Raw genomic sequence first — 13,887 nt, 5'->3', positions numbered from 1 at the left:
ATTCCAATGGAAAGTTTTCAACTAGTTTAAAGAATTACCTTTCGGTGTGTAGCGTTTTCAAGGTTGAACTCCTACTGTATAGTGGAGAGCGACATCAGGTGATCCGATCACCAGATTGTAGGAGAGAAATGATCATTCAGAAACATCCCTTTTGCATAGGCAATAGCGATGACTAAGAAAAAGCTTCTATCGCCAAGACATTTGATGACACAAGATTTGATTTCAGGCACAATTTCTCATAAGAACCACACATTGTGTGGCGTTTCGCTTTAGGGCCTTTCTTTTGATTTATAACATCAAAACATATCAACTGTGGTACACTACGACTATTCTACCGATGCCAATTTGAATAGAGGTAGGTACTCGAAACAAAAATAAGTAAAAAAATAGCAGAAATATTAATGATTGGGCGGACATATGTACGTATAATATCAATATCAGAATTTTAAATATTTACTTTCTACTTCCAACATCTAAGCAATTCAAACTATAATTTCCTTTCATTATAATCGGATTAGGAGACTAGTTATGGAAAATTAAGCGCTAACAATTGGGTCCTGGGAATGTACTCAGGCGACGCTTCTACCAACCACCATGCCTCAGAATTCCCAGCCGAGTTATTGCCAGTCCTCAAAGCCATGGACTGCGTGGTGGGAAATAGGTGCAGTTGCAGGAGTTTACGTGTCTGCAATGACAGCTAAGCTGCACTGAAATCATTGGCTAGCCCTCTAACTACTTCAATACTGAAAAACTGAGTGGCGTTAATTAATAAAAAAATTGTAATTATGTATTACATTTAAGAATTTGTGGTGCCCTACAATTTATCATATCTAGAGCGTGGATTTTTATGTTAAAAATTAACCTTAAAATAAGTACATCGTACCATCATAACTATCAGCAAGGTGTATACCAATTGGTTAATATTTTAGGCATAAAAATCCCCACTCCCCACTCCAGTTATAACAATAACATAGGAAATGGTCATTATTTACTTGACTTTAAGCGTTCTAGTCAAGATTTATCTGCATTCTGCAAGGCGGAGCTGTTATTGCAGAACTTGTGGAACTGTTGACTGAACAATTTACGTGGCACAAACGTCTAATGGCGTTCGGACAGACAGAGGATTGGACACTTTTAGAGTCTTTGCCCCGCCTTTGCAAGGATTAGGTATGCGGCTTTTTGGCAGCAATGTTTTGAGAGACGAACAACTCAGCTATTTGAAACCGAAGAATCTGTTTCAAATTATTCGTAAGTCAAGTAGATTTAAAACAGATTAAAATGAACAAGAAAACAGTAAAATAAGCGGCATGTAGCCTAAGTATTTTTGTATTCAGTTCCAATAAAAAAACCGCATATGTTTTTGTGGACGTCGGAATTTGTATGCTTTCTGCCGTCCCTAAATAGGCGCGTCAAGCGCCAAACAACTGTCAAAAATCCTCATGCTCATACAATTTGTATGGAGCATCCCACAATGACGCGGCGCTAGCGCTGAGCAAATGGAATTTTCATTCTTGACAAGGCGTTACGTGTTGAAGTTAGATGTAGAAGATGGAAAGAAAGGTATAGGACAAAAAAGTGGAAGAGTAAACGAGAAGAAATGAGAAAACGTGAAAAATAATGCTGCCTTGATTTGAGTATAGCGCGCGCTGGCACTCGTTGGCATTGGAAAACTAAACGCTTAGCGCTCCAGTTTAGGGACGGCCGTTAGCAAGAATTCCAATTGATTGAGTGCCAAAATTATTGTTGTATTTTGCGAGCAGCTCATCCTTGCCTGTCTAGCTGCTGCTGCGGGCTCTTAGCGATATGAAGTGGCAATATCTTAAGTGACTACCAGGCTAGCTGCCTACTGTGCAATGCAAAACAGGAATAATAAAACTCGCCTACTTGTCTATATAATAGCTCTCTGTACGATAAATATTATAAGTACATATACACACATCTTAACAACCTTTATCCTAACAAACTTGACTAACACCTTGCCCTAGCTGCCTATATGTATACATATATATATGTACGATGATATATAAAGTATTTACATATGTATGTTTGTATGCGTGTTTGTTGGCCATGCTTCGGGTATGCATTAGCTTCTATCATAAATTGTGGCTTTCTACTCTTTTAACGCCTGGACTAACGATCGACCAAGAAAGGAGTGGCCGACAGTATTCCTAAGTTACTTACGTATGTAAGTATGTACATACATACATATGTACATGCATACCTTCAGCTAGGTAGACAAGGCGACGATTCCGGGACTAGGGATGTTAATTTTTCGGCTTTTTCCGATCCCGGGATTTTCGGGATGGCGTTGTCACAATCCCAGGATCCCGGGATTAGTCCCGATATTTAAATATTCATTACTTTTCAACAACGTGAGTCGAAAAAGTTGTATCTATATTCTTTGAGAAGGGTTCCTACCATGAAATAAATAAAAAATAAATGAAAAAACGATAAATGATAAATTTGAAACCTACTTTTTTATTTAAAGAGGCGTTTTTATTTTTTCTCTCTGACCGCGGGATTTATTTTAAAGGCCTGTGTATTCATGTATGTAATTCAATGCAATGTAGAATAAAAATATGGGTAGCAAATGCAATAGGAAATTCCTTTAGAATTTAAAAAATTTAAATTTTTTGGATTCACAAGGACGAATAGCTATTTTTTAAGCTGACAAAGTTAAAAGAACGAAATTCGAGGATGATATGGAGTTTATATATTTGTTTTTCAAAAAAAAAAATTTTAAAATGACATTTTCAATATTTACCAGCCCTTCTGCACTCTAAACTTGAATCTGTTTAAACTCCTCATTATTTTTATGCCCATACTTCTTCTCTAAGCACATTTCTCTGAATTTTTTAAATCATTTTTGAATTACTGACGTCTGAGTGAAAAACTAAAAACGCAATGTTACTATATTTGGCCCAGGGTTTCGCGAATATATTGATATTGGTGTTTAAAATTTACTATCGCTCGGTGTTATATGTATAATAAGCTAGACATTTATAAAAGAATATTAATTATTAAATAAAAAGAGAAATATAGTCAATACTGGTCAAGAAAAAGGGTTTCTATTATTGCCATCAGTGCAAATTACAAATCCCGAATATACCTGGGTTACTTGCCAAGAATCCCGGGATTTTCGAGACCTTAAAAAGTCCGGGATCCCGGGATTAACATTCCTAGCCGGGACAATAGCTAGGGTAAGTAGAAAAATGAATTATGATTTGCTGCCAGTTAATAATAGCATCGCATTTTGAAGACTTAGACTTTCAATTTAGCTGCATTTCCACTAGACGGACCTTCGGCGCCACAGTTGACAGCTGGAATGCATCGAGCCGATGAGCAGTTATTGTATGTGCAGTCGATGAGCAGGTGAATATGCATGACTTCCATATAAAAAACTTGTATTTCGTATACAGAAATAAGCATTCATCCTAATTGCATTTGTCCATTTTACCTCAATTCACTAAATTTTGTAATGCACTTGCCAAGAGTGGATAGCACACTTTTAATTAGAAACCACTATACAAAAATTATTTATGTATCATTAAAAGAGGAATGAAAAACAATTTTACTATACACACTTAACCACCGCTCATTTTACAATAAAATATAATTGTTCTTGAATCGCCCTCGCCCAGAATAGAGTAGGCGAAGCACTCGGCTAGTGGGTGTGTAATTTTGTGGTTGACCAAAGGGAAAACATTTTTGCTGTTTTGTTGTACACACGAACCAAGTTAAACCGCAAACTCGCAAAGGACTCGACGAGTTGTTCGTTTGAAAGCAATTAGACAATATGAAATAGAGATTGGGCAAGGTGCGTTTGCAAGGTGACACCACAAGATTACCACCTCTTGAAGATGATTGAAAAGTGCGGTTAAGGCAATCAAAATTAAATTGGCTTTATTGTAAAACTGAAATATTTATGAATATCTGTACATACATATTCACCGTTAAAGAAATTAGTGCCATTTTTTCCATATGTACATATGTATGTATGAATGTAAGTAAACATTTTCATGTTAAACCGGGCCAGCTTCTTTGTAAAAAACTACAGTTTTAGATTAACAATTATTTATGTATGTTACTCAAAGAAGAAAATTTACACTGAGAAAAGAGTCAGCTTAAGATTTCTCAACACAAGGTTTAGTAGATAGCTATAACCAAATAATTTAACTGTAACCAAATCATGTGCTGAGAGAAACAAACATATTCAGCGTTATGCTGATTTTCGCCCAAAAACAAATTCAACCCGGGTGATTGCATTTTTTTTTCAAGCCGGTTTCCACCAGTTTTTTGGAAATCTATAGGCGGGGTTTTTGAAATCTCGAGCGTTTTGTTCGAATAATCCGGTTTTTTTTTTTCATTTCATCCAAATCTTGACCTCTCAATAAAATTTTTAGGTTTTTCGATAGTTTGCAGTTGAACCGAAGCCCCTAAATAGTTTCAAAATTATATCCTAGGTTATTTGGGGATCGACAGTGTATCATATTTAATTCCAATAAATGAATGCTTGGCGCTGAAATGCTTTTTACGTGTTTCACCGTCAATTTCATGCTCTGTTTTTTTATGGCAGAAGTACACTCGAAAGTTTGCTATTGTCTGCGAGGGGCGACAGCTGTTTGAAAAAAGTCTGTTGATTTTGCTGGAACCAGAAATTAACCAGGGGTCTCCCGAGTGGCAGCAGGCACCTCTAAGCACTCGGCTATGGTGGCAAGAGCACCGCTCAAAACCGAAAAGAGGCAGAAAAAATGCAATAATTTATTAAAAAAAGTTAAAATAATACCAAATGTGAATTTGTTACTGATTTTCATTTGTTTTAATTTTAATTAAAAAAAGTACTCATTTTGATTTGCTATTTTCCTACTAAAAGCTATCTTAACTGTTAATAGTTTTTTGTATTTTTTTTTTTGGTTATGACTTCATACCAAGCTACGCATTTACACTGTATAAAAACTATGTAAAATAAAACCGGTTTATTAGATTGTGTTCTTAACTTAAAATCGGCAACTGTTTTTTTCAAATCGTAATTTTTGCATGACCCGAAAACCGGTTTTGGAAAAAGGCGAATAAAAGCATAAACAGACGGCACCGTTGATCCGGATCAACTCGGGAATTAACTGCGGCTGATCCGCATTAAGTCCGAGTTAATCCGGATCAACGCTGCCGTCTGTTTAAGCTTTTATCGAGCATCCTAGTGAATACACATAAGCGAAAAGAGAAAAGTGGACCATTGCGGGCGAAAATGGAACTCATGATAACGACAATTTAGTTGACATAACCAAATTCTTTTCCCAGTGTATTAAGAAAAAAAAATCTGAAAAAATGTTTTAATTTTTTTTTGTCGATAAGCAGAACATATTTTTGACATTATACAGACAAGAAGCATCCACAAAATACACATACATTAGGGGTATTCCCGAAATCTTTCAAAGCCGTTGCACGTTTTGCAAGAAAGCGTAGCAAGATAAATACGACCCCATGCTAGTTGTTTGATTGTTGGAACCAATAATGATAAAGTAAAGATTACGCCCTGAGCTTTGCTGTGACGTCATGAATAATGTGACCAACCGTACGGAAGTACAGTACTTCTTTTTTCGCTCTTGTACCTCGTACTTCGTCCAATATATACATACTTCTTTGCGGTACTTTGTACTTCAGGAGTAGGGTTGCCAGACGTACTGCTTTTCGGAGTAAACGTACTCCTGTTAATTGCAATGTGCTTCCTTGTTATTAAAAAAAAAATCTGTAAATGTACTCCTTTTTTAGTCTTGTACTTCTTTTGTTTCCCTTTTCTCAGCTATTAATTTTTTATCATATCATACATAAAATTATGTGAAATATTTTTGATTTTTAATCAAATGTTGGCAAGAAACATCGTTTTTCATGCAATTATTGATATGATATATTAATTTATCTGTCGTTAGTATGCTAGTTTAGTGGCATTCGCTGCCAAGCGATCATTGTAGCAAGCATACATTTAACGTGCGTTCTGTCAAACCAACGCCAACGCCAAAACCTACGCGAAAGTTATATGTGGACCGGCCTTTAGTAAGCAAAGTTAAGTGTGATAGGAAAAAGGTGTAAGCATGGTCGCAGCCAGGTAGGTGCAGGACGCTCTTTAAAAACGGTAGCAGGCTTGTGGAAAGCTGTAAAACTTTTGTGAACCACTTGGAAGCTCACAATAACGTAGCGCTGTGGAGGGTTCCGGGACATGAAAGGTTTGAAAGCAACAAAAGCTGGCTGTCTCGCAAAGCGTGGAGCCCAAATGCACTTGCATGGTCCCTAGCCTTTTGTGAGCTGGTGGAGGAAACCCCAGAGCATATTTTATGTGACTGCCCACGTATCCTAATTAGCAGACTGATACACTTTGATGAACGATTCTCTTCTTCATCCAAAATTTTCAACATGGCGCCCTCCAAAGTGTCTAACTTCTTAAAGAGAATAAGGTTGGAGTGATTAGAATTAGGGTTAAGCACAGTAGATCATCTTAGATCGCAGCGCGTGTATCCCCGACGTAATAATAATCATAATAATAATATGTATGTATGTGTAAAGAGACAAACATTTGCGTAAGTCTGTACACTAAAATGAATTGTTATACGTAGTTAATTTGTTTTTATTGTACTAGCTATGTTTTAGTTTTTCAAAATTTTATGTTATCTTCATTTTAAATAAACTTTTAAAAAAACTTTTAAAAAATATTAAAAACTTAAATACAATTTTGGTAGGTTTTTGTTGATTTTGGTAGGAAAAAAAATTTGTCCGTGGCAACAATGGTTCTTACACAATATGTATTTCCATCTGTAAATGTGACTGTTTGGATACATATGTAACTGCATCTGTCTGGCAAGTTCACAGTTTTTGATTAACTCTAAGGCTAAGATGGAAGCATTTTGGCTCGCACTTCTGAACAAACACTGAGCTCTTAGGGATCGAAATTAGCCGCATTCGAAATTTCGTAATCGGCTCGCGGCGTCATGAATGAAACAGTACGAATAGCAGACAAAGTAGAACATTCATGTAAAATTGTAAAATGAACAATATTTATTAGGTTATTGAGAAATGTTAGAAGAAAAAATTAAATAAATGTCCTGTCTCAGCTAGACGCGCTGCATACGACAGCGGCATTGTGTTTTTCTTGTACTTGGTGCTGCTGCATTCCAGTAAAAAGGGCACGCTAAAGGGAATTCCTGTTCTGCAACTTCCTTTGGTCTCCAACGGCTCGTAAAGTTTCTGTCAAATTTGAACAGGGCTACAGTTGGGATCGACATAGTTTTGCAGAGGTATAAAATGTTGGCTTGTGAGATATATTAAACTTCACTTCTTGATGTTAAAATCTGGCCAATAGTGCATTCGTCAGGGAGCCACATCAGTTGCTTCATAAATGGCTTTGGTCTTTCTTACCACCGATATGACCTTACACATACGCAGTGTTGAGAACGCTTATTCCGCGATAATTGGTGCAAACCATACGACCGCCTCTCTTGTAGTTTGCCAAAATTGGGTGGTGTTATTTATCAGCTCTTCAACGCCGCGGATTTGATCAGCTCAGGCGGTAAAATCGCTTCTATGGGTCTTGTTGTGTTTCAACCCAGTATTGCTGGCTCAGTGGAGCAGCGTAACTGTTTGAAAACACCTGGTATTGCATAAATTCATATCCAGTGTCTTAATTTAATACGGATTTTATTAAATATTTTAAATTCTCATATATACGAGTCGAAAACACGTTTAACATTGTGTTAAAACTTCAACAAAAGGATCTTCATTTCGAAAGTATCAATAAATCCCAATAAAACCTGAAATTAAAATAGCTAAAGGTTCAAATTTGCAAACACTAAAAACCTTTGCAGCCGACAGCAAAAGCGAGTGCAGTCAGGACTTCTCTTCCTGCAATCGAATCGAACTCTCTACTCAACCGGGAACTATTCAAAGCGATATGGACGTGCATTCATTAGCATCTAGATTTTGGATGCAGTGTCGCATTCCACACTCGCACAGTGTATGTAAGTACATTGGCTGAAAAGGCAAGAAGTTATCGGAATTGTTACGAGGAGATAACACGCTGCTACACTATTTACTTCGAGCACACCTTAGTGAGGCACATACAGACACACATACGCAAACGTAATAAACAAAGTTACGTAGGTAAGCAAAACAAATGTTTCAGTGAGTTGACGTCTGGGCACACAGGACCAGAATTGTAACAAATGCGATAATAGTTCAAACAACAAACAGCAACTACTTAACTACCACCGAAACTGAACTAAACTAGCAAAATGAAGTCAAGTAAAAAGTTAAGTTTAGTAAGGTAACAACCACAACAAACACTTAACGTATGTATGTATGTACATCAACGACACAAACAGGAACAACAGCCATATCCATAAAAATAGCAACACTAACACAAAAACGACGACAACGACGACAACAGCGACAGCGAACAACGATAACATCGAAGGCAATCCAAGAAGCAAAAACAACAAAAATAAAATTACATTAAATTGGCTTCAATTATTGCATTAATTTGGGATCTGTGCTGCTTTCCGGCTAATCCGTTTTTCAGTTCGCCCTTTGCGACACTCCTTCGGCACTGCCACTTCCTGAAGCCGTCTTTGGCTGGCTGGCTCACTGACTCAGCTTGGTTCGGGTCGGGCCCCTACTACAATGTGTACCAAGCGCGTGTGATTACATACGCGTACGAAATATGTATTAATACATACATACATCTGGATGTACATGCATATGCAGTCCATATAGTCCATAAAGGGATTTTCGACGGCTGGAGCCGCATTTTTTTTTTTTACTTTTTATTGGCATTTGCACTGGGCATTACTTTAAGCAACAAAGAAACTATAAAAGTAAACGAACATAAGTTATTTGTCACACGACAAATGTATATACATATATCCATATGTATATATGTGTGTTTGTACGTCAGAATTCTAAACTAAAGACTTATCCAGGGTTTGAAAATAAAGCATGGGGGAATGTGAGTCATAGGGCGGAGTATATTCGAAATAATACCTACATACATACATACATATGTACATACTTACACAGTATGGTATTTACACACGTATGTACTTACATTAGGTTGACTCACGAAAAAAGCTTACTGTTTCCCCAAGCGAATCATAAGATTTGTGGCTACCACCAGAATACTTACATTTCAGGTGGCACTCATTTTTGTCAGTAAATGATAGACGAATGAAAAATTAAAAGTTTAACCAGTAATCGTCAGCAAAAAAAAAACGAATTATAAAAAATATATTTTATGATCCAATGATCGGATCTAAACCAGACTAGTATGGGACCACCTCTGAGACACTACCTTTCCGATTCGAAACAAAAAAATATATATTCCGACGAACTGATAACCTCCTCCTTTTTGGGAAGTCGGTTATAAATAAAAGAAGCAGCAACTGTTGACAGTGTCTTGGCCAATTTTCTTATTCAAGATAGCAAAGATATAGTCACTATACACGAGTAAAGGCGCGAGCTCAAAAGTTGCCCGCGAGAAAAGACACGTAAAAGAAAACTTCAGCGAAGATATGTAGACTCTTAACATAGTTGACGGCGAAGAAAGACCCGTAAACTTATTTTCGCGGTCGACTATGTTTGCTGGAGTAACAGTATGTATGTAAATTCCCCAAAGAGCTTTTGTGGAATGATGCTGAAGTGACATTCCTTGGCCAGTTATAAATCTGTGTTTACGCGTCTTTCTTCGCCGTCAACTAGGCTTTACATCTTTCTTCGCCGAAGTTAACGCGTCTTTTTTTGCTGTCAAAACACCAGCGCGCCTTTATTCATGCGTAGTGACGATATATACATACATATGTATTAGAGTGTTCGATTATTCGCCTTTTTCCAAAACCGGCTTTCGACTTATTCGCAAAATTGCAATTTGAAAAAAACCGCTTCTCGATTTCGAAATTAAGAAACACCGGATAAACCGGTTTTATTTTACATAGTTAAGATAGCTTTTATTTAGAAAAGAGCAAGGCAAAATAAATTTAAAGTTTAGATCAAAAGTAAAACAAATAAAAATCAATGAAAATTTTCGCTCGGTGTTATTTAACCTTTTTTTAATACTTTTTCCCATTTTTTACTTTCCTGGATTCGAGTAGTGCCCCTGCCATCGTGGCCGAGATGCGCCTACTGCCTGTCGGAAGGTCTATGGTTCAATTTCTGGCTCCAGCAACATCAAAAAAAGTTTATTCAAATAGCGGTCTCTCCTTAGCAGATAATGGCAAATATCCGAGTGTACTTTTGCCATAAACAAATTCTTAGGAGGTGTAGTAAAAGTTTAGATCTCTCGATTTGTGTCACAACTTCAAGAAGCAGAACCAGAATTGGAAGAGAAGCTCGACCAAACACGTAGAAAACGTTTAAGCGCCAAACATTCATTTATATTTAGAGTCTAATATGTTCAGTCCCAAATAACCTAGGATATAATTTCCAATACTAAGAAGGGGTTTCTCAAGACTATTTATCACGTAAACTGGAAAAAAAAACTTGAAAACTTCGAGCAACTCAAAACTTTTATTGAAAGGTCAAGATGTGTTTGAAATGACAAAAAAAAAAATGTTTTATTCGATATTCGCAAAATCTAGATTGCAAAAATAACCGCTTATAAATATCCAAAAGAACCGGTGAAACCCGATTTAGAAACACCGAGTCAATCATTCTACTACATATAACTACTTATGTACATATGCTTCTGTTATCATTGCTTCTTCCTTCGAAAGAGCCTAAAATCACAACGTTAGCTTTACCATGGGTTGTTTTTCAACGTTTTTCGATAGTATTCATAAGGCAAGCAAAATTTGTAGCCGTTTTCACAAGAAGCTTGTTAACTTAATCTCCCCTTTAGCATATTTTTGAGAACAAATTTTATGTTTAAATTGCGAATAATTTTAAAAGGGGACCTTATTCGTTCACCAGAGTAGGTTCAGAGCAAAAGATCTTCTTGTTGGGGAGATATTTGGCAAGTTCCGAAATAAGTCTTATATTTTTTGAACAGTATGAAGTTTTAAACTGTAGTTTTTTTTTTTTTTAATGAGCACAAGGAAATCCACAGATTGAAGGCAATAATTGCAGACTCATTTGAAAAATGTATGGTAAGAAGAGCACCAATATCAAAATCTTAAAGACATTTTTAACAGCGATAAAAACAAAATGAAAATTCCGAAAAACTGTATTTTTATATTTTAGTCAGTGGCAATTTTAGCGGTGGGACAAGCTTAAATGCATATCTTTTATTATTTGTATATGTTCTTAAATCTAGTTGACACTTGAGAAAGCAAGTTCTGTGAAGTTCAGTCACAAACAATTATGAGGGAGAAAATTATAAAAATTGTATAAAATCGCAAGTCTTTGTTAGAAAAAACACCTCAATCGGAAGTTAATTGCAATGACTTATTTTTTTAAATGATAAATTATACTTTTTCATTCATTTTTGAAAAAGAAATAAAATAAGTATTCGATATTAGTGCCTTTTTGGTTGTTTTTGGTGATATTTTCGTGTGAATTAAACTGATTTAAAACGGCATGTGCACCAAACGGTCTTATCATGTTGAACCTATTCATGTTGCACCACCTATTCACCTTAGCAACAACAAATTGAGGCTTGAAATATCAAAGCAACATCGCAAAAAAATTTAGAAAAAAGTTTTTTTCTTAACAGCGGTGGCCCTCGGCAGGCAATGGCAAACCTCTGAGTGCATTTCTGCCATGAAAACCCACTTCTCATAAAAATACAATCGCCGTTCGGAGTCGGCGTAAAACTGTAGGTCCCTCCACTTTGTGTGAAAACATCAAGGCGCACGCCACAAGTCGGAGGAGAAGCTCGGCCAAATAAATTTCAGCAGTCACATACCACGATTTTTGAATTTTAACCAGTTCGTTTGAGAAAATACTCCCTCGTTATATTATTCACATTTTCGTAAAACTGGCACTACGAATTTCAAGTATTTTGGCAGAACTTTTTGAAAAAAAGTTTAAGCAATTCTCTTACATTTATCTTTTCGTATCATTTGTTGTGGGAAAGAGTTTATAAACTTTTTTCATGAAAAACACGATTTTTAAGTGTATTTTGAACACAGCCAATCACACCAATGACTCTGATTTTTAATAAAATTTTTTGGTGAGTATTATCATATATATATTAGTTATATATGAAATTGATCAAATTGTATGATTTACTTGGGGAAAGAGGAAACGCTTTCTGTAAATAGAGCGAAGGGCAATTCAATGTATTAAGTACGCAACACGGCGCGCATTTTGTCGTATGGCATACATACAAAGTGGCTGCAAAATTTTTGAAAAATATAGAATACGAAAAAATTTTGCTAAGGAAAATTCTTCGAAGACTCAAAAATTATAAACAATAAACAATACACATAAAATAATTTCAGAATTTCGGGAATTTAGCCACAATATGTCAACAATTGAGCCAATGTAGTAGTTCGCAGACACATGGAAATTCTATGGAAATAATTCTATAGGCATACGCTCTCAACAGTTCTGTCTCAATATTTGTTTGGTCACTGTTTGTAAGTTTTATTTTAAATTTACTTAGTCGGAGTAGAACTCACCTCATTATTATAGCTAAGAGAATCTCTTGCGATAATAAATATGTATATAAATAATTATATAGTTTTGCACTTGGACTAATTAAGTTTTAATTTTTTTTTTTGTTTTCACCAATCGCTTGGACGCTTTGACTTTGAAGTGCCGCCGGCGTTCAAATTTCATTCTACGCGATTAAGCGAGTCGAACAAAAGCAACGTCGCTGCAGTTCACAATTAAACAATTCGTCACTCGTTTTATGTTTTATTAATTTATGCACAATACAATTATGTATTCTCACTATGAAATTAATGGCCTGTGAATTGTCACTAAGTACAATGCATTATTAAACGTTTTACAGCTTGAGCATAACATTTGATTCCGTTTCGTTGCTAAAATGCTTAAACGTTTTTATGCAGTACAAAATATGAACTTACGCTGTCCAAGTAATATGCATTCGGAGGCGTGTTGCATTAACTGACGGCGACATAACGCACTATGAACGTTGAACTGGAACTGGACGAATAGAGTTCTGTCGATCCAAGCGAATGGCTTCTTGGCGACTGTTTGGTATATTATTTAGGCGAAAGCGATTGCAATTTCAGTTGCAGCTGCAGCTGTTGTGCCGCTGCCGACGCCGCCGTTCAATGCGAAAGCCCAATTGCGAATGCGACACTAGCTAACGCGCCTGGCGACCGACCACTTTGTCTTATACTCCACTTCGCTCCACTACACATCACACGTATGCATCTCCATACACATATATATGTACATACAAACACATATGAACATTCATCCATGCAACTTGCGTGTACAATGAATGCTCTGCAGCGAAGTATTTGAGATGCCATACGAACCATATCAAACAATTTGTGTGAGTCTATTTCCTAAGCGCTCCACCAAAGTCATAGCTGCTCGCGAAAAATGTCTGCAATCGAAATTGCAAACGAATATTTTCCACCGAAAAACTGAATGGCAAAGACAGCGCACAAAATTGACGAACTGGCGAGTTACGCTGCATGGCACCGAATGGAATGCATTGGAGCAGTTAAGTTTGCTGTTACAGTTGCCTTCATCGTTAAACTGTAGCCATTTCGCTTTGGTTGTTTGGCTACCAAACACCAACTCCCTAACTGTAGCTTGTGACGTCCTACGGACCAACACGCCACCACTTGCCACCAGTGTCTGGAGTTACAAAGGCCCATGAAGTGGTTTGTAAATACTATGTGTGGGAGCCAAATGGAATGTTTGCAGAGGGTGGCTGAATTTTTCCAGCCAAAACATGGCTTAACTTTGGCTACCCAAAAATATTTC

At 36.6% G+C, this 13,887-nt stretch overlaps 1 long non-coding RNA gene across 2 annotated transcripts in view; it reads right to left on the bottom strand.

Annotated features, from left to right (window-relative positions):
* Window positions 1–13,887, bottom strand: part of LOC108368416 (uncharacterized) — a 44,300-nt gene that overhangs the window by 18,548 nt on the left and 11,865 nt on the right. The window contains exon 1 of one of the 2 annotated variants that reach the window (XR_001848365.1): window positions 12,600–13,655. The exons of the other annotated variant lie outside the window; for it this stretch is intronic. This is a non-coding gene — a long non-coding RNA (uncharacterized LOC108368416). Of the gene's footprint in view, window positions 1–12,599; window positions 13,656–13,887 lie in introns of those variants that run through there. 2 annotated transcript variants of the gene reach the window in all.

Source organism: Rhagoletis zephyria, unplaced genomic scaffold (assembly GCF_001687245.7).
Source record: "Rhagoletis zephyria isolate East Lansing unplaced genomic scaffold, Rhagoletis_zephyria_1.1 Rzeph_scaffold_03103, whole genome shotgun sequence".
NCBI lineage: Eukaryota > Metazoa > Arthropoda > Insecta > Diptera > Tephritidae > Rhagoletis > Rhagoletis zephyria.
The sequence above is the reverse complement of the archived record's forward strand: the minus strand, read 5'-3'. Positions and strand labels throughout refer to the sequence as shown.